Here is a 20,857-nt window from a genome sequence, read left to right as displayed (position 1 = left end):
AAGTTACGTCCGGGATTTTCCTCTATATAAAAATACATATATTTATAACACTTTTAACGAGCGATTGCCGTCTACGCACATCCAAAGTTAAACTGCCACCTTTAAAACTATCGAACAAATGACATATCTTATTAGAATAAACTAACCTTTTCCACAATAAATTCAAGTCCCGTCATTCAATATTAAATACATATTACTCTATTATTTGACGGTAGATTATCTAACCTGGAAGCTTTAGTTACGTCTAGCGGAAGTACTATCAGGTAAAATCATTTAGTCCTTCAGAATAAAAGCGCACCCGTAATTTATATTAAACATTATTACTTTATTAAAGTTATATAAATGGTTATAACTTCACAGAAATACCTAAGGCTAGCATTATAGCATTATTCATCATTTTATCCACGAATCCACGATTATGTCTCGCTTTTATTGCACTCGAAGAAATTACAGATATATCTTATATTTTCGTCCAACGCCTGACGGAGCAAGTTCAACGCTTTCATCAATAAGATTTAAATATACCGTATATTATAACGGCGCTAAAATACTTTTTCCACAGCAATTGTGCACCCATTTTTTATTAGTTCTTCAATTCACGGGTCTGTTTAGTGGGTAAAACTCCAATAGCAACTGCGCATGCGCTCGCAACTCCATGTCGTGTCATGACGCGGAGGCGCACCCGGCCCAAACAGAGCCTCCACAACCTCTATCAACTACCGACTCCCGCACTCTACAGCGCATTATATTATATTATATTATATTATATTGTAGTTAAGTCGTATTAATATTTATAAATGCAGTGACGTCTCACTTATAACAGAATTAGTCAACAAAATATCTCATCGCGGTCCCTTTAAAAATAATCGTGACGTCAGATTTTTGTACACACAGACATACAGACATGAAATGTCGCTTTTACGACATACAAAAACATATAAAAAATCCGGATAACTATTTTTCTTTCAGCTGAACAGTCTTGTCTAAGAATATTAATATCCAATTATTCAAAAGACCTATCGATCGATCTCAAAACGGCGTATTAAGTCCGTTCCTGTCAATCTGACTTCCATAAATTGAGCAAATATATCTTTTATTCAAGGCTCTTGTCACGATTACATAACAGCAGCCGTACTCTCTGCTGTGTAAATCCGTGACTTTTCTCTCTAATTCACCCAAGTGGCCGTGAGCGATGATGCCAACAGAGTGTGTGTGTGTGTGTGTGTGTGTTCGAGGCAGATTCTGTTCTCACGAACAGAATGTGTTTTCGCACACTGAGAAGGAATTTTAGACTAAACAAAGTGTATGGCTTAGGTTAAGGTCAAATTATACTGAGTTCAACACTATTTCACCTACTTTACACATCTATAAAACATTTCAACATGGTTAATATATGAAATAAAGAATTAAAATGTTAATAATGTCTAACAATATATATATGCTATACATATAAATTTGCTACCGGTAACTCCCCTAAATAAAACTACATCAGGCTCACAACTTTGCGTTTAGACTACTGCATAACTATTACGCCTGACAAGAACCGCACCAGACCCATGGTGTGCGTGCTGAATAATGTATGCAAAACAGACCTGAAAAGAACTCAGACGCTGAGTTAAAGCGACGAGAAGCTCAAGGAAGCGCTGGTGAACTATATGTCGACCACCCATTTAAAAAAACACACCATTGATGTCAAGACAGTAGCGATATTCCGCTCACCTGCTGCTGCAGCGAAGAGCTGTTGCTCTGATCGGTCATTTTTCTAGAAGGCAAAACAAGATAAAGTACACTATGGAGTTAAATGTGTACATACATAACATCGATTTGGTGCATCTTCCCCTCACTACCTGTCAATGGCGCATATGTCAGCTACATGAATTCATTAGCCAGCTAACTAATACAATAAAATAACAATTTTAACCAACACAGGGGAGCAGCGCACTGCACCATTCTTGCATATAATGAAGTAGTTTAGTTGTTCATTGTTGTCATATAGCCACAGTATTCCAATGCATGAGCTGCAATTAAGTCCGTTGCGCCAGAAATGATGATAACGACTAGACTGCTTTAGCATGAAATCAAATGCCAGCTAACAATTGAAGTAAATATTCAGTTTCAATTTAATTATAACTGTTTTGATTTAGTTATAACTATTTAGAATTGGACAAAATTGCTTTGATTTACTCAGTATAGTTTTGTGTGACAATTCTCTTCACATTAACTTCCTATTAGCATGAGATGGGGGAAGGTGAATGTGTTAATTAGACCCTTTGTTTATACTAAGGCTCCATTCAGTCTGCTTGTAGCTCTGAACGGCAACTCTTATCTTATACCTGTGTTTTTCCATCCTGGGACAGAGAGGGGAGGGGTATGGTTGACCAACTGTATTGAGACATCATTGTGACAAATGGGGGCGTAGTCATGTGACTGGGAGGTAACGTTGTAGGACAAAGAGAATGTTACCCACAGATGGGGGTGGGGGCTTCACAATTGAGAATCAAAGATGGCGCGGGTGGCTGCTATTCTTCTGTCCACGAATTTGTGAATAAATCTACAAGAAAATGCCTGAATTCACTGATCTCATTGTATGTTTTAGTAATCAACGGCATGAATACTGTTGGAATTTATTTCTAAATCAACATAAACTCAAGTTAGTAATCTGACTTCAATTTGTGACCTTACCCAACTGCCACTCATCCAAAAATATGCGCGCTCGTTCTGCAATAGAAAGGTATCAGGAAGCCGGCATTTTCACACACGAGTGGATTTATTCCTAACACACAGATCTAATACAAGCACCTGGGTCTCGGGTCCCTCTCTATACAGCTCTGTACGCCTCTGTTGCCAACAGCAGACGTACTCCACATCCGAGTTGCCCAGCAATGTGTTATACTACACAATATGCAAATGGCACAGCATCAAAGGCATCCTAGCATTATTCTATTGGCTATGTGTATACTGCAGTTAACTTTAGCTTGCTCTCATTGGTCTTTCTTCCCCTGCAGAATCATTTGCTTGCTCCTCCTGATTGTAGTTTCCTCACAGTATTTTCCCACCAGCTGCCTCTGTGTTATCACCTCTGGATCCTCTCCGCGACTGGCACCGTTTGTTTCTGAAACATTCCATTCTCGCACTCCCTTACCTCCCACTTCCTGCTTTGTTCCACCATTCACCCGCTCAGCACTCCACAGTATCACATTCTCATACACAGCATAAAATGAACTACTTTGAGCTCAAACTCTTATGTTCCTTTATTCCCTCTCATGACCTCAGACGACTGAGGTCATCACTCGAATACCTTGTTTTATTGTTAAACACGAGCTAAAAATCAATAGCCATAAGCTAAAGATCAGTAAACAATTAAAAATTAGTAGAAAATTAAAAATCAGTAAAAAATTTCATTCTAGTAGAAAATCAGTAGAAAATTTCATTCCCTCCTCATGGCCTCAGGTCCCTGAAGCCACCTTCACATGCTCACATCCCGGACTCCCGGAGGGCCACAGCTGTCTCCGCCTCCTGGGGGTCCTTCTGAGGGATCATCATGTACTGGCCACCCGGAGGGGAGTGGCCCCAACGTGCGTTCAATTGTCTTAACAGTCAATGATCTGATACATGGAATACAGCACATCCGCATAATACCATAATAGCGGCAAACACAGCAATAGAAATCAGTACTGATGGAATCAAGCTTTTGTATTTGCCAAAGACGTTTAACCAGTCAGAGTACCAACTGGTGTCCACACCTGAGTGTTCCTTCATTTTGTTACTTAGCGTGCGCAGACCCTCCAATGCCTTAGTAAGGCGACCGTCAGGAGACGTATTGTTGGGAATCAGAGTACAGCACTGATCCCCAAAAATACCACACACTCCTCCTCTTTCAGCTAACACCATATCTAAACCCATTCTATTTTGGAATGCCATAAGAGACGTGGCTGCTAATTGCTCATGCACTGCCTGGAGTGCCGAGGTGGTGAAGTTCGCCAATCGTTGGACATTGTAGTGGACATAATTAATCCGGTCCACATTTTTGTTCACTGTAATGAACAGGAAAATACTCTCCCATCCTGCCGCCACTTGATCCACCAATTTGTATTCATCAGGGACCCCTCTCGGAACTCCAATTGCATCTATGTACGTGGGGTCTCCTGCATTCAACCATTCTTGCATGTCCCTTTTCTTCCTCACAAGGAAGGGGAGTCTTCCCCACCGTCCAACACCTTCCCAATTTATTCTGGCCATGTCTAATGCTGTCACACTAATTGGCATGATCAGCGTTACTAGGGCGCACTTACCTGAGGCATTGGTGGGAAGCCTATCGTACAACACTTTTGCTCCACACCACAGCCAAACATCAGCACGAGCGAGAGGGATTCCTGCTGGCAAAGACACATTTTCATTTCACCATGACTCCTGGATATTTCCAATCCCAGGGCCAGTCCCATTTAACTTAAGGCAGGTGAAATTTTGGTGTGCAACATGGGTGTCAAAAATGGGCTTTTGCTTTTCCATATTTGTCAGTGGAAAGGCCGAGTCCAATTGGCTGCACTCTCCTTGGAGAATCTTGTTATACAGGAAACCAAAGAGACAGGTTTTGGATACAGCAGTTGCTGCCATGATTTTCAGAACTGGTCTTGCACCTAAACATACCAAACAATTCTCGTTAGTATTGTTAGCGGCTTGTTCAGCCATCAGGAGCCAATTATTAGTGACCATAGAAATACCTGTGTGACTCGTAAACCAGTCATCCACTGTTGTCATTGTTTTGGCCGTGGTACCCGTTTGACAGGTATAATTATTTAACACTGGTGCTTCCCCTTTTGTCATAGTCCCATCTTCACAAATGATAATTGGAAAATATGGATCTTTTCCAGACGAATATGCCCACAACTTAAACCCCCAACATGATGTGTTTAGCACTAACACTTCTTGGTGTGGTGGCGCAATTGACTTATTACCCATTGCAATTGTCAATTTCAATATCTCCCCTTCTTTTCTTAGGAGAATCTTCTTATGAAAATACTTAGCAATATTATTCTTTGACGGTGTCCAATAATCACCCGCCTGTGTGGTAACCAGGGAATCCCATCCCCACATTGTCACATGTCCTGTTATATACCACCAATAACCCGGGAACATGTCTCCAGTTACGAATGACATGTCTGCCACCACTGATGTATACCACGCTTCCCGAAACCCTCTCAGTGCCTTTATTGGTATATTTACTTGGGTAGTTGTATTAGGGGCCACTGTTACTCTCACCGAATTATTGTATGCCCAGCCTATTATCCAAGGCTGGTAGCCCTTTTTCTCCCACTCATTTTCTGACTTTACATCTCTTCTCCTTCTAGGTTCCTGTGGGCGTACCAAGGGCCAGTCTTGGTACCGTGGTTGATAATTGTCCAATTTATCTAACAAATCAAGCCATTGTTGAGTCCAGTTGAAAAGTGTCACCCAAGCGTTCACCTGTGTCGGTTGTTTACACTTCAGATTTAGCAGTAGTTGTTGTGTCTGTGTCAGCGTCTTACCACCATCTTGCTCTGCTTCATACCATACCGTTCCATTACAGGAATGATACACCATCACTCGTTCTCCTTTCGCTCCATCACTTCTGTCATCCCGCACCATATGTTCAAACACAAACAAGCCAGCAAGCAAAATAGTCAATAAAGTTAAACATTTGCATCGTCGTCGTCTTTGTTCAGACACTTTCGAGTCCGACTTTGATCCAATTCTCGCCATCGTCACATTCCCTCTCTTGACCTGCCCGTCCGGGCGGTCAACCTTTAAGCTCACCATTGGCAGGCACAAAGTCTGGGGCCGGGCGCAACTGTGAGTAATGGTACCACTTTTGTCCTTTAGTTTCAATTCTCATAATCGCTTGCACCTCATTTGGGAGGCCGTTCAGCATCGCCGTCCTGAACATCATCTCAGCTTCAGGGTAGCTGCCTGGGTGTTTACCTGTGGTCTCAATCCACAGCTCCAATGCCTGAGCATAATGTTGCTCTTTGTCGTACATCAAATTTCTGTATTTTTAACGCTGGTTTCTTATTATAGCAGTGTAAATCATTTAAAAACAACATCATCTTAACTCAGAACTATTCATGTCTGGCCGGGCCATGAACAGTCTGAGAAGAGATTTATACTTATACCTTAAATAAACACCACAGTTCATTTTTAACAACTTGTCTCATGAAAAAATGTCACCTAGGTGTGTCAATGTTCCTTCCACACCTAAATGGCATATTCCATGGGCTCTAGAAATTATACTTTTCAATCGTTTCTGAGATGGAACATACTTACCGTATTTCTGCTATAAGGGTCGTCTTTTGTCATCTTTGTAGAACTTACTTTTCCTCCCATGGTCAAAATCCTCTCCATTCTCTGCCTGTAAATTCCTCACACCAAACTTCATTCTCACATCAGACTTCCTTTTCAACAAACTCAGACAGACCAATCATTCCCCCATCTGATAAAGATCAATTTTGATCATTTCAGACCTGAATGTGAAAACTGCAGCCTCTTCCAAATTGCTGCTTCAAAGAGGAAAAAACAGACACCTTGTGTCCTGTAGATTAAAAACAACCAAATTGTGACAATTTGGCCAACACCAGAACTATAAAAAGATCCCCAGCTGAGCTAGCCATGAGCCATCAAAACAAAAGCCTTTGAGGCAAGAGTTTGTAATGTAAATTTGAATCCTGTTCAGGTAACTTAAAGTGAGAAAAACAAACAACCTAAGCAGATGTACAATAAGATACTGCAGCGGAGGACTTTTAGGGTCAGGAAGAGAAGAAAAAAAGATTTAAAACAGCCCCATTCATCTATTGCAGGTCACAAATCTTCCAAATATCTGCCATCTCAACTAATAAGAGAAACGAGTTATAATCAGAAAAACAAAACAAAATCCCTACTTTAAACCAACCAAAAAGTATTCTTAAAATGCTAACTAACCTCACCTCTTCTACACAGTAGTGGGGGCTTGTAAAACACAGCAGGGAACTTTGCCTTTGTGCATTCCCCGTGGGATCCAAAGATCACAGTGCTGTTGAGCTTAATCAAAATTAAAAATTTAACCAGCAAATTTGCCGTAAGTGTTCCACATCTGAGTCCGATCTAGAAGCTAAAGTTATAAAAGAGAAATGGGACAAAAAATTAGAAGGCCAAATTCAACAAGCATCAAACAACGGAAAATATAGAATTAAAGATTAGAATAAATTTTATACTACCCTAATTCACATAAGCCGTTCTCAATTTCCGAAACTGCGTTGCTATAGATCACATCTCCTTTTCCGACACAGTACAGAGTGCAAACTGTACCCAAAACAGACCAAAATATGACTCAAAGGCCGATCTCAGATGACTCGAACTTTGAGTCCACACTGGAGTTCATATTCCTTCCTGTCCTTGTTGATAGCAGTTTATGCAGGGCAAAGTTCAAAGCAGGCCTTAGCTGTCACTGGAGACCCCTGACAGTTTCATCAGGACGGCTGTGATGAGAGTTTGAGATGTCTGCTCAAAGAGTTGATGGACATTTTGCTCAGATAATTCATAAGAGTCATTGAACAGTCTCATGGCGAGCGGATTTGCAGTATACCATCCTTTTCGCAGTCCGTGTGATCACTTCCCCCCCCGAAAGTGACCATTTTTCAGTTCGCCGTCCACTCTGTGCCCAACAGCCAGGCCATTCCAGCACGTTGGAGACACCCAAGAACACCACCTCTCGTCAAAGATTGAACCTGCCTGAAACACTTATACACTCGGAACAGACAGAGGGAGATGAGATCACAGCAAGAGATTTATATGCTTGTTATAATCAAAAATAATAATTTTCTCAAAAAATATGTATTTTGTAGTTTTATTTAAATATGTTCACTACACTATAGCAAGTAGTATTACTATATTTACGCATATGTCTACCATAGACTCCTTCTTCATTACATGTTACCTTAAATTATGCTTCCACATGGAGGGAAGTCTCAAATTCCAGGACTTCTCAGACTTCTAGAATGGGACTCAGATAAGGACAAAGGCTAAATCATTTTCACACCTACGAATAAGTTATCAGAGATGCAGGGGAAATCAAAAAATCAAAAATGAAAAGTCTATTTCAATTAAAATTTGGTTTTATTACTTATTCAACTATATTAAAATTTGGTTTTATTACTCATTCAACTATAAAAAACACAGATCTGATTTTAAAATAATATGGATAGTGGCCTGTAGTTATCATCTAGACCTCTATATCTTTCCTTTTAACAGGAACAACTTGATTAGCATTAGAAGACCCCTGCTATTCACACACAACAGACTACAAGTCTCCCAAATGGAGACAATGGGAGAGAGGACTAAACTTATCACACCCCCCTCTCCTTTTTATCTAGTTTAATTTAATTTTAACAGACAACAGTACAAATCACCACCTTCTTAAAACAGCAGCTCATCCAAAGCCCATCCTTTCAAAATATGCAGATTTCTTGCTACCATTCTTTTTCACCCTTTTTTTTTTTTTAGGACAAAGAAACTGGAGAGAGAGGAAATTTTTCCACCTCTTTTCCATTGAAATCTACTCTTTTCCTCTTCCTACAAAACACCATTCATATACATCCTATCTTATCTCGCTCATTTTTGGAGACACAAAATACCTGCCTTCCAACAAACTCAGTCCTCCTTTCACTTAACTTCAGTTCCTCTCCATTGTCATAAAGGCATTGAGGAGAAAAAACACAAAACCAAGAAGAAATCAAATCCCCCCTTTAAACTCACAATTCACACATGCTTCACATATTCACAGTTTCAACTCACCAAACTAGACCCAGAACACACAACACAAACTCCTCTTTTATCGCTGCCAGCGCAGTAGCAATAGTTGCCGATTGGTGAATGCCTCGTCTATCTTTCTCCACTTCCTTCACTTCCTTCTCAAGTTTATTACGCTGTCGCCATCCGACTTGGCTCTGTTCCTCCTTCATATCTCGAATATTTGCCAACATTCTGCTTTCCTTTTTCTGTAACTGCCATGTCCCATGTTCCAGGTTCTCCGCGAAACAATTCAGCCTTCTTTTATTTCAGAAACAACTTCTGACACCGTTCTTTTTCCTTCTTAATTTTCTTACTTTCTATTCCACTAATCAACTGTGATTCCAGCTTAGCGTAATGACCATTAATCTCCGACCAGACTTCAGTCCGTTCGTCTGAAGTGCCACACCCGAGACCACTATCACACTTCCTCTTATTCGCCATCTTGAAATCCACCCGTGCGTGTCCCAACCACTTTTTACGCAGAACAATTTTAGTTTTCACACTCACACCGCTTCCACACTGATACGTAAATCCCAGATTTTAAACCGTATCGTAACCACGAATAGTTCCAAACTATTCTAGTAGGTAAATCCCAGATATACCCTACTAAATTCCACACTATTACACTTTTACGCCGTTACTCCTTCCTCTTATAATTTAGCGTTGCCAATGTGCAGAATTTGAAAAGGAATCTGCTCACCTTGTTTCACTGTGGGCCCAAGAGGAAAGACAGTCGGACGTGTGGCTCCTTTATCAGGTCGTCACCTGGTGTGGACGTGGGTCCCTGACCCGAGTCCCAGACTCTTGTGGTTTTCCTCGAAGTCTTCTTTTACCTCTCTTGCATCACGTCGGGGTCACCATAAATTGTTGGAATTTATTTCTAAATCAACATAAACTCAAGTTAGTAATCTGACTTCAATTTGTGACCTTACCCAACTGCCACTCATCCAACAATATGCGTGCTCGTTCTGCAATAGAAAGGTATCAGGAAGCCGGCATTTTCACACACGAGTGGATTTATTCCTAACACACAGATCTAATACAAGCACCTGGGTCTCGGGTCCCTCTCTATACAGCTCTGTACGCCTCTGTTGCCAACAGCAGACGTACTCCACATCCGAGTTGCCCAGCAATGTGTTATACTACACAATATGCAAATGGCACAGCATCAAAGGCATCCTAGCATTATTCTATTGGCTATGTGTATACTGCAGTTAACTTTAGCTTGCTCTCATTGGTCTTTCTTCCCCTGCAGAATCGTTTGCTTGCTCCTCCTGATTGTAGTTTCCTCACAGTATTTTCCCACCAGCTGCCTCTGTGTTATCACCTCTGGATCCTCTCCGCGACTGGCACCGTTTGTTTCTGAAACATTCCATTCTGGCACTCCCTTACCTCCCACTTCCTGCTTTGTTCCACCATTTACCCGCACAGCACTCCACAGTATCACATTCTCATACACAGGATGAAATGAACTACTTTGAGCTCAAACTCTTATGTTCCTTTAATACGCAAATGGTAGAATATTCATTCCTTCACTAGAAAGCTAAATATGTGATGCTAATCATAAAAACAGATTGGATGACCAGAGTTTAAACAACAATATTTGAAAGAATGATGAAGTAACATAATACTTACCTTGTAATACCAAAAACCAAAAGAGACTGAAGTCTTCTTAATACGTATGTGGTTGGCGACGATGTGTCCTGCTTGTACCCTTCCGCGAGTCCCGCCACCGTCGTTCGCTAAACCAATGAGGCTGCGCTTCAGTCCGCTCAAATCCTTCTCACTTGATTGGTCAAAACACCCCTGCTTGCACCAGAGCCCGCCCCCTTCTTTACGAGTACAAATCACGGCGCTCTACAAGTACGAATCAGTTTTGCTTCATTTTTAGCGAGATAAATGGTGCAAAACTCGCGTCACTGGACAGCAGCAGAAAAAACACTTGTGACTCCTAGTGGCGACTTCCTTGACTATAAGTTGTCATTTCTACAGGTACAAATCACAACTTTTACAGATACAAATTTACACTTTTTGTACAGGTACCAATTTTTTTTGTACAGGTACAGATCATGACTTTTACAGGTACACATTTTTTTTTTACAGGTACAAATCATGACTTTTATAGAAACAAATTTAGACTTTTTTCTACAGGTACAAAAAATTTTCACAAGTTAGTTTTGCACCATATTTACCTCCATAGAATATGGCTGGGCGGTCATTGTTGTTGTGCGGTTCTTAGTAATTTTTCCATTGAGTGAAATGCATCAAGTCAAAAACGTGTACACAACCTTGCTAACACATTCATGGTGCAATGGGGACAAATTTAAAGTACGGATGCCATACGTAAACCGCTTGAAAATTGGGTGTACCTTTCATTTAATTCGTTTCTCTGCAACACTGAACTAAAACAGAAGTAGTTTTGAGCGATTCGGCGGGAGAAAGGACCACATTTTATTATCAGGAAAGGGTTAGCCTAACCCTGGTTAGGTTTTTGGGAGAGTTATCAACAAAGAAAGAAGAAGGCGCCTCGAGGTCGAAAATCCGTGTGGGTGGAGTCAAACATTTAGGCCCACCCGAGGTTGCGGCATGCCTCGAACTGCGCTCTGCATCCAGGGCTTACTCACAAAAATAAGGCACATTAACTACAGGAACAGGAACTACAGACTCCGCTAGATGGCAGCAAAGACACACGAATAACATGAAAACAAATACTAGTGGATACTAGGGGTGAGACAAAAAACGATTCGACCAGATATAGTTCGTCATGGAGCGTCATAAGGACTGTATCGGTAGCAGACTCCTCAATCGATAAAACCGCCGGGAATCCTTAGATACATTGCTTGTAAAGCTGTGGACCGGATATTGCGTGGCTATGAATCGGTTGCGTGTGTGAGGCTTGATGGTTTTCACCTTTTATAACATGAGCAAGAGCTCTGCGCCGTGCTCTACTTGTTTTGTTTACATTTCAGTAGCGCCACTATTCAAGCTACTTTCGTGTTTACTGAGAGCCAGCAAAGTAGCGCTCATAGACGCTTCATTCCCCGGATGTTGTAAACATAATGCAAAGGCACATTATGCACCTTTTTGGGGGGCCCACTGTCAACGCCGGGCATGTACACAGTGTGAGCGCGGCCGCACATCACGAGTAACAACATACATTTTTTAAATGTATTTAAAAAAAATAAAATGAGCTGAACAGTTTATAATTTTAACGATTGGAATCGGTCAAGAAATGTGGAAGTTAACCATAATCAGCATAAACTAAAAGTATCTTACTGTCGCTTTAAGAAACATGCACATTCACGCATACACATTGGACTTTAACATGTTGGAGACATCACGCACACACATTCAACTGAAATGTATGAGAAACGCTTACCTCGAACAAAAGCCTCTCATGACTTAACGGTTGAAGATGCAGATTCCAGAAATGGCGTGGCTTGGAAAAAGCTGCTTGATTTTTGGACTTTTGTTCCCCTTTCCCATTCATTCAATGGGACTTTTTTGGGGAATTGCGTCGCCATGGTAACTCGGAATTCCAAGAAAAGTGATGCCGCAGCGAGTCAGATCGAGCTGCATCGTTTGATACCTCATTTGTGCCGGTACGGTACGAGACGCATTTTTGCGGAAAAATCTGTGGAAGATAATATAATAAAAAAGTATCAGAAATAATAAACCCAATTTTCTTAGGATAGTAATATGTGCCTGCTTTGCTTCGCAAGCAGTAGCTTTGCTACTGCTTTGCTACGCAGCAGTCCCATAATAAACCAATACTGCGGCCCTCCGTCTCCCGGTGGCTCCTTTTGTTCGACCATTGGGTCGAAACTTTGGCGACATGCAATGGGAGTTGTCCATGAAGGTGACTCTAAATTTTTTAGTTTGTTAAATACCTACGAACTGCAGACTAGTTAAAATCGCGTCTAGGACGCTTATTGCATACTAGCTTGACTTCCAGGCTCCTGTGATGCACCTGAGCGCCCTCCGCAGTCAGATCAACAGTTATCTGATGAAACCCACTGAAGTATTATTTGGAGAGTTTATTGCAGATTTCCCCACTCCTGGTCCTCAATGGCAGGAGTCTTGCACTTTTTGAATGTGTCCGTACTCCAACACAACTGATTCATATAATCAGCTCATCAGCAAGCTCTGCAGAAGCCTGTTAATGATCCTAATCTTTAGAATCAGGTGTGTTGGAGGATGTAAAAATCTAAAACCTGCAGTACCCCGGCCCTCAAGGACCTTGAATGGGGAAGCCTGGTTTATTACATAGACAGTCGGTAGCAGTATGACAGTAGGCTAGTATGCAAGACAGTAAATTCACCTCAATCTCAATAACTGCCTTGTTCGGAAGTTCCAGCATTTGTCTGCGCTTTTTAGCCTCCTCTTCTTTATCCACTGTGATCTATACACAAACCACAGTATTGCAGTCAGTTATTTGAAATAGATAATTACAAAAGACATTTAAACCTTTGATTTTGTATATTTTATATGATTCTAAACATTACACACCCAAATAAAAATAAGCCATATTTACAGGAAGATGGAAGCGATCCTGACAATGGGGCCATGTTGCCACCACATAGCAAAACATTGCATACACATCCTTTCCCTGATGATACATATATACATTTTCATTTAACTCTTTCACTGCCACTGACGTTAAAAGACATCAAGTAAAAACCTACGGAGGGCCGCCAATGACGTTAAAAGACGTCATACAATTATTATTTTTTTTTTTTTGAAACGGGTGGAGGAAAGCCTTCCCCAGCTGTGTTGAAAGTTTCAAGCAGGTCTAGTGAGCCTAATGACTATTTGTGGCCCCTAGATGGCAGCAATGACTCTCTTTTGACAAGATTGGGTAGGCGTCAGCAGAAGACGTGAGGCGGGGCTAGAGTGTTGAGGGGACATTGGCTGAAGAAGCCATAATGGCGACCGGTTTGCAAGCAGCTCACGGTCGAGCCGTTTTTTTCAAAGACGAAAAGCATCGACCAACGCTATAAAGAGCACATTGATGACGACGATGATCATCATCGATGATGATGATGGTAACTCCGAGGTTGACGGCGAAGTTGGAAGCGTTGGAAGCGTTGACGCGGCAGCTATGATGACGTCATAAAAGGTTCACGGGCAAGCGATGCCAACACCGGAAAACGCGGAGCACAACCGAGCACGCTCAGCGCGACGTTCAATCGGACGACGAAGAGTGCCCTGAGTCCAATGCATATTCATCGGAGGAGTGTGTACAGTCTGCTACTTGCTATTCCCCGGAAAAAAAGGCCGTCTGCACGCGAAACGGACAATGGAAAGTGAAAGTAATCTGTTGTGCAAACCCTGCTCCCTCTCCTTGCACGCAGGAGAGCGTTACAAAAAGAAAAAACTGTATTTGAAACATCCACATAATTGTAAATAGTACCACAGTTGCACACATTTGTAAATAGTTTGCGAAATTGTTTTGTCAAATTGTTACACTGTTGAATGGAAATAAACGTATTTTGCAAACTAAAAACACTTTTTCATTGTTGGTGGTGGTGTATTACAGAAGTAAAGCACTATTTAGGTGTTTGTGGCATCATTCATGGACAAAAAGAAGTGTACAATTGACTAGAGTGCATGAAATAACATTGTTTCACAAAAAGCTCTTTTTCTCCGTTTTTTGTTTCAAAACAGAGCATTTCAGTGAAACTAACCATTTTCTATTGTTGATTACTGAAGAACGGAATAAGGTAGAAACAAACTTTTCTGATGAAAGATGAGAGTTCAATCTTTCATTTGGTAGTATGTGTGTTTCCATAGTCCAAAGACAACATTTTCTGTGGACCTTGAAAGATTAGTCAAAATGCTTAAATCGGCTGGCACTGGCGACATCCCGTTTCTGAAAACGTCTGGCAGTGAAAGAGTTAAAGATCGTCACTCTACTAATAATATTGGGAGACTATTTAACCTTATTAGCATGTCACAGCGGCATGATAAAAAGGCAGTTATTATATCATTGGATGCAGAAAAAGCTTTCGACAAAGTTAACTGGTCCTTCCTCTTTGCTGTTTTAAATAAATTTGGCTTTGAGAAGTCATTTATTCACTGGGTGTCAGTATTATATGATTCTCCTAAAGCTACAGTTACTACTAATGGGATTATATCTCAAGAGTTTTACTCTACAGAGAGGCACAAGACAGGGATGCCCACTGTCCCCTTTATTATTTGCAATATTTACTAAGCCGCTTGCATTAGCCTTACGCCAGGAAAGAAGGATTCAAGGAATTCACTCTGGGGTAACAGAACATAAAATTAATCTATATGCCGATGATATTTTAATTTATTTAGAAAAGCCTGTTATTTCGAATAAGGGGAAGTATTTAACTTAATTAATTTCTCACAGTTATCAGAATATTCTATTAACTGGACAAAATCAACACTTCCACCTATTACAGAAAATTCATGGAAGCCTGCAAACCAGGACCAACACTACTCATTTCCTGTAGGTAATTTAAAATACTTAGGCATAAAAATTTCACCTAAATTAACTGATTTACTTCATTTAAACTTTTCTCCACTTCTGGATAACATTTATAGTGACTTGGAGCGCTGGAATAATCTTCCTATTTCTCTAATAGGACAAACAGCCACCATTAAAATGAAAGTTTTACCCAAAATAAACTATTTTTTCCTCAATGATTCCATTTAAACCTACGGCTAACTGGTTCCAGTTGTTGGACTCAGCCATTACAAAATTTCACTGGAATAAAAAAAAAAAGCAAAGATTAGTCTATCTACTCTTTAGAAAAGTAAATCCAAAGGTGGTCTAGAGGCACCAAACTTTATGTACTACTATATAGCAAACCAGCTACAATATATCATTTTATGGGCACAACCCAACATAGATACTAACTGTTGGCTGGAACTAGAACAGAAGGATTGTAATAACCTCAGACTTCTAGATTTACTCTTTATTACATCGATTAAGCGACATAATTGTTTTAAAAACCCAATGATTTCCGCCACCCTGACTGCCTGGTGGAAGGCACTAGAAATTGCAAAAGCCCAAGTGGAGCCCTGTGGGCTCTCTCCCCTATGGCATAACCCCGACTTTCAACTTAACAAGCAATCGTTTTATTTAGGTGTGTGGGAGCAGAAAGGAATTACACACCTCCACCATCTCTTCTCAGATAATATGTTTATATCATATACATCCTTGCTCCAAAAAGTTAAAAAATATGATAAAGAAACAAATTCCAACACTTAGGGGTACGCTCCAACCACCTGTTTTAGCTAAAGATATTACAAAGCTTTTACCGACAACAACAAAAATATATGTTACTCCGACAACAACAACAAAAACTTTCAAAAATATATAAGTTACTTTCATATACTGATAAAATGTCTTTACCCATCTCAAAATGGGAGACAGACTTGTCTATAGCTCCGGAATCTGACTTTTGGATTCAAGTTTGTGAAAACGCATTTAAAATGACAAAACACACAAATTTACAACTTATCCAATATAAAATTATTCATAGAACATACATTACTCAATGAAGAAAATGGGACTCTCAGACTCCGACATTTGTCTCCAGTGTTTACAAAACACTACAGACACTTATTTTCATGCTTTATGGTTATGTACTCCGGTTATGTTTTTCTGGACTAAAATCTTAGAAAAACTTTCCGCTATCTTGGACTGTAGGATACCTTTATCTCCAAACTTGTGTTTGCTAGGCGACCTAACAACAACTGACTTACCACATAAACAATTTCAATCTACACTTGTAGCCCTTACTATCGCAAAAAAAAACAATCCTTGTTAACTGGAAAAATAAACTAACTCTGAATATCGACCAATGGTCTAACCTCCTCATAAATCACATTTTAATGGAAAAAATATCTGCCTCAAATAAAAACCAAATATCAAAATGTATAGAAACATGGTCTACGTATATAGAATATTTTAACCTAATTCTGGTTCCTTAATTCTGCCTGTTAGCGAGAGCCACCACATCGTGATAACTTACATTGATGTTTCTGTATTTTGCAATTTGTAACTGATGGTTGTGTTTTTATAGTCAGGAAACCAGTTGCTGCCAACAGGATCGAGCAGATTCACCTCCAATGGGCACTAAGGGTTAATATTCGGATTCACTGCATGCCAGGGGGGTTGCTGGGGGTGGGAGGGTGTCTGGGGGTTTGGGGGCCTGGGGGCGGCTGGGGTTGGGTTGGGGTGGATGGCGGGGGTAGATGGGGGGCGGGGGGAGCGGGGGCTGTGGGCCGGTGGGGTTCCTGGCGGGCCTGCAGTGCCCCGTCCTACTGCGTTGGGTTGGGGGCGCGGGCCGCGTTGGGGTGGGGGGTGCTCCTGCTCCTGGGTTTGCTCTCCGGCTGGTGGCCCCTGCGGGGCCCGGGGGTCGTCCTTTGGCGCTGCCGCGGCCTGGGGGGCCCTGAGGTGTTGCGCTTGCTCTGTCCTGGCGGGGGTCGACGGCTCCCCTCTTTGGTGGAGATTTTCATGCACGCCAGATCCACCACACCAGCATCTATCGAAACTCAGACACAATCTTCCTCAGGTCATTGACTCGGTGGAGGCTGGTGTCTGTGGATCTCAATCCGCTTCGTCTGTCCTTCCTTCCTCTTTCCTTCCTCAGTCTCTCCTTTGGTCTTTTGAGGTCTCCCTGATTTGTTGAAATTTAGATGTCTCTGGGGTTGGTGAAGGACTCTGGTTGGTGGCCTGCTGGGTGGTGTCTGGTCGGTGCTGGATTTCACTTTCCTTTCTTTTCTTTGGTCCTTTCTCGGGTTTCCTGACGGCCTCACGACTCTGACTGGAAGTGTTCGGTTTAGGGAAACTGTATGGGATTTTTTATTTTTTTTATAGGTTTTAGGTGAACTAATGAATGCACGCACGCACGCACTTACACATATTCACCCACATACAAAAATAAATAAATAAAAAATAATAATAAAAATAAATAATATATATATATATATATATATATATATATATATACATATAAATAAAGGAGAGCAATGATGATGACATGTCAAATCGGTAAAATTACCGAATGAACAATACTGAGCTCTCCAGAAAAAGAAAAAAAAATTAAAAAATTAAAAAAAATAAAGAAAGAAAGAAAAATCCATATTAAATTATTCATCTTATTTTAAAATGCAAAACCAGTAATCATACTTACTTCCAAAATCGTCTCGGATGTGTTGCTGGTAAGTAAAATAAGCGGGCTGCAGGACTTCCACATTGAAGCACACCGCTTCAAACGCCAAGTGATGGGTGATACACTGGATCTGCTGCTGGGACTCCGACAACTTGGGCTTGACCTTCTGCTGTTCGTGACAGCAAATGCTCTCCATCACTGTTGCCATTGCTACACAGTTATCACAGGAACACCTGAAAAGCACAGTCAACTTTTTTTTTTGCCATTTATAACATTTACAAATAATTTGTTCATTATTTGATAAATACTTGCATTATCTATTACAAACATTTCAGGAGAAAAAAATGTGTCATGCAACTGATGGGTATGAAGTCATTTAATTTTTTTTAAATCCATGTTGTATGCTTTATCCATTAATTAATGTAATTCGAGTCTCACAGAGCATGTTGCAATGTAAAAGGGGCAACGGTGGCTTCACTTTTTACAAAGGTGAGTAAGCAGCATTTAGTCCATGGTTTCCATTTTAAAATGGAGAATAAGTTCTATTTTGCTACTACCAATATAAATGAGCTTTTAACTGTAACAAGTAAAGCATGAATAACAATCATGTATAAATAATCATTTGAGTGTACCGGATGTGAGGATAATCGGTTAAGAAAATGGATGGATGGCCTAAACCAGACATGGGCAAAACCCGGCCCGCAGGCCAAATACGGCCCGTTATGCGTTTCAATCCGGCCCGCCGAACTTATCTAATAAGGCTAGAATTTTTTATTTTTTTTTGTTCAGCTCAGTGACCGAGTGGTTAGTGTCCGCCCTGAGACTGGGAGGTCCTGGGTTCAATTCCCGGCCGGGTCATACCAAAGACTATACTAGACTATATAACTTCTACACACCCGGAAAATATGATCACTGGGTCGGGGTCTCACTGATAAGCTCGTTTACGCACAGAAAGGGGACAGAAAGATACGCAGGGTACATTCATAACAACGTTTGCAATTTATTAAAATAAACGGGAGAATGGCAGTAAGCTTAACTCAAGATAACTGATTCAAAAAATATAATTCTTCCTGGATTTGGACATTTACAGCAGGAGACGGCACGGTTTTGTGTTGAACACAGCAATAATGTCCTGATAGTCTAGAGAATCGGTCAATTCTTTTTTGAAAGAAAGCAGGGACAAAGAGTTCAGTCTATCAGTCAACATTGTGGCACTGTTGCGTGTTTTGATCCTTTTGACAGCTGAAGATAGTCTTTCTACATGTTGTCATGGGTGAGGTGAGGAGCACTGTTGATATTGGTGAATACATCTCCGGGGCGTGCGTCGAGCACTTCTATGAGCATTTCCTCGGTGGCTTTTGGATTCTTTTTGAGCTGCTGCACAAACACCGTGTGCTATGCGTCCCCCACGGCGATGGAAAAGTGGTCAGAGACGGATTGGATGTACGTGCTTTGTCCTCAGCGCGTGACAGGCAGCAGCGGCTATCATGCAGCCGCATGTGTCACACGTACTGTGGGCCCGGGTTAAAAAAGGGTGGGCCAATGGAAAAAAATTCTTTAACTTTACGCCTTGAATTGAAATCTATTAATAATAGATGCAGTCACCAGGTTTGACAGATCACAGTGTATGTGCTATTATAATCTATTTATATTTCCCCTCCCACTTTGCCAAATAGTGTGTAAATGCCGCATCTTGCATATTCATTGAGGCAAACGTACTACCTGGATTAGGGCTATTTTATAATAATGATAATAATACATTTCATTTAAAAACAGCACCTTTCAGAACACCCAAGGTCACTTTACAAAGCATAAAAACACAGCAAAAGTTGAGCTAAAACAATAAAAATGAAGCTATTGGAAAAGCTGTTTTAAATATGTGGATTTTGCACATTTGAAAAATGCAGTCCTAAGTGCACACTATAAGTAAATTGGGTTGTACATTTATCTGTGTGTTTTTACTGTGCCATGAGGTCCAAATGCTCCTGGTCCGGCCCATCTGTCAAAATTTCAAACGCAAGTCAAAAAGTTTGCCCACCCCTGGCCTAAACCATCTACATTTTGGCCACAAAGCATTTGCTATTTCACCCGTAGGAAAATATAAACACCATTGTTCGTCCATACTTTCCATTTTAAAATAAAGAGCAAGATTTACCATTCTGTGTTCTTGAGTCTGCCAAAGTTGTCCTCTCCCTCGGCAGAGGTCACGGCCACCTTCAGAGTCCGAAGTCACACCAGCACCTTCATCTAGATACGGCTCAAACCGATACAGGTGGATACATTCCAGGACTGAAATGTCTTCGTCTGAAGACTGCTCGTCGTCGGCATTGTCAAATTTCTACTCTACACTTGATGTCGAGTCAGAAAGCACCTCACTATCTGTGTCGTACTCCGCCATGTCCACGTGTTGTTTTTGCCAACTATACCTGCCCATGTGTGGCCCGCTGACATCACGCGTGTCCAGGCTCAGAAAAAGGGGGCGTCGCCAGTGAGCCGCCATGTTTTGGAAATTCACGAAAATATCTAATTTTTACAAGCCCTTGTCATCGTGTTTTTACCAAAGTAATCATTGAAATCACATTATTTGTACTTGTACTCTTTAAAAAATGCTTTTAGGGTGACTTTTTCTCATGTCTCATTCACTTTAAAAGGCCCTCAAAGTGCTTTACTTTTTGACTACTCATTCACCTACTGATGATGCAGCATCAAGTAGCAAGGTACTGGGGTCTCAGTATCTTGGCTTTAGGATACTTTTACAGTTGCTCCTGATGCTGTGTCATCAGTAGGTGAATGAGTAGCCAAATGTAAAGCACTTTGAGGGCCTTGTAATGTAGAAAAGCGCTATAGAAATGAAGTATAGGCCTGGGATCTAACACACAACCTCAGTGTTACAAGACAACCACTCTTAC

The 20,857-nt window shown here is 41.0% G+C and overlaps 1 protein-coding gene across 3 annotated transcripts in view; it reads right to left on the bottom strand.

Moving 5' to 3' along the window:
- tmem231 (transmembrane protein 231) overlaps nt 1-20,857 on the bottom strand; it is a 50,391-nt gene that overhangs the window by 5,696 nt on the left and 23,838 nt on the right. For 2 of the 3 annotated variants that reach the window (XR_013294505.1, XR_013294506.1), the window contains exons 8-11: nt 17,970-18,181; nt 13,121-13,201; nt 9,500-12,433; nt 1,720-1,762 (exon numbers count right to left, since the gene is read on the bottom strand). The gene's annotated coding sequence lies outside the window, so the exon portion shown is untranslated. Of the gene's footprint in view, nt 1-1,719; nt 1,763-2,748; nt 12,434-13,120; nt 13,202-17,969; nt 18,182-20,857 lie in introns of those variants that run through there. The other variant, XR_013294508.1, reaches the window with a different exon arrangement.

This window comes from Vanacampus margaritifer, chromosome 6, assembly GCF_051991255.1.
Source record: "Vanacampus margaritifer isolate UIUO_Vmar chromosome 6, RoL_Vmar_1.0, whole genome shotgun sequence".
NCBI lineage: Eukaryota > Metazoa > Chordata > Actinopteri > Syngnathiformes > Syngnathidae > Vanacampus > Vanacampus margaritifer.
The sequence above is the reverse complement of the archived record's forward strand: the minus strand, read 5'-3'. Positions and strand labels throughout refer to the sequence as shown.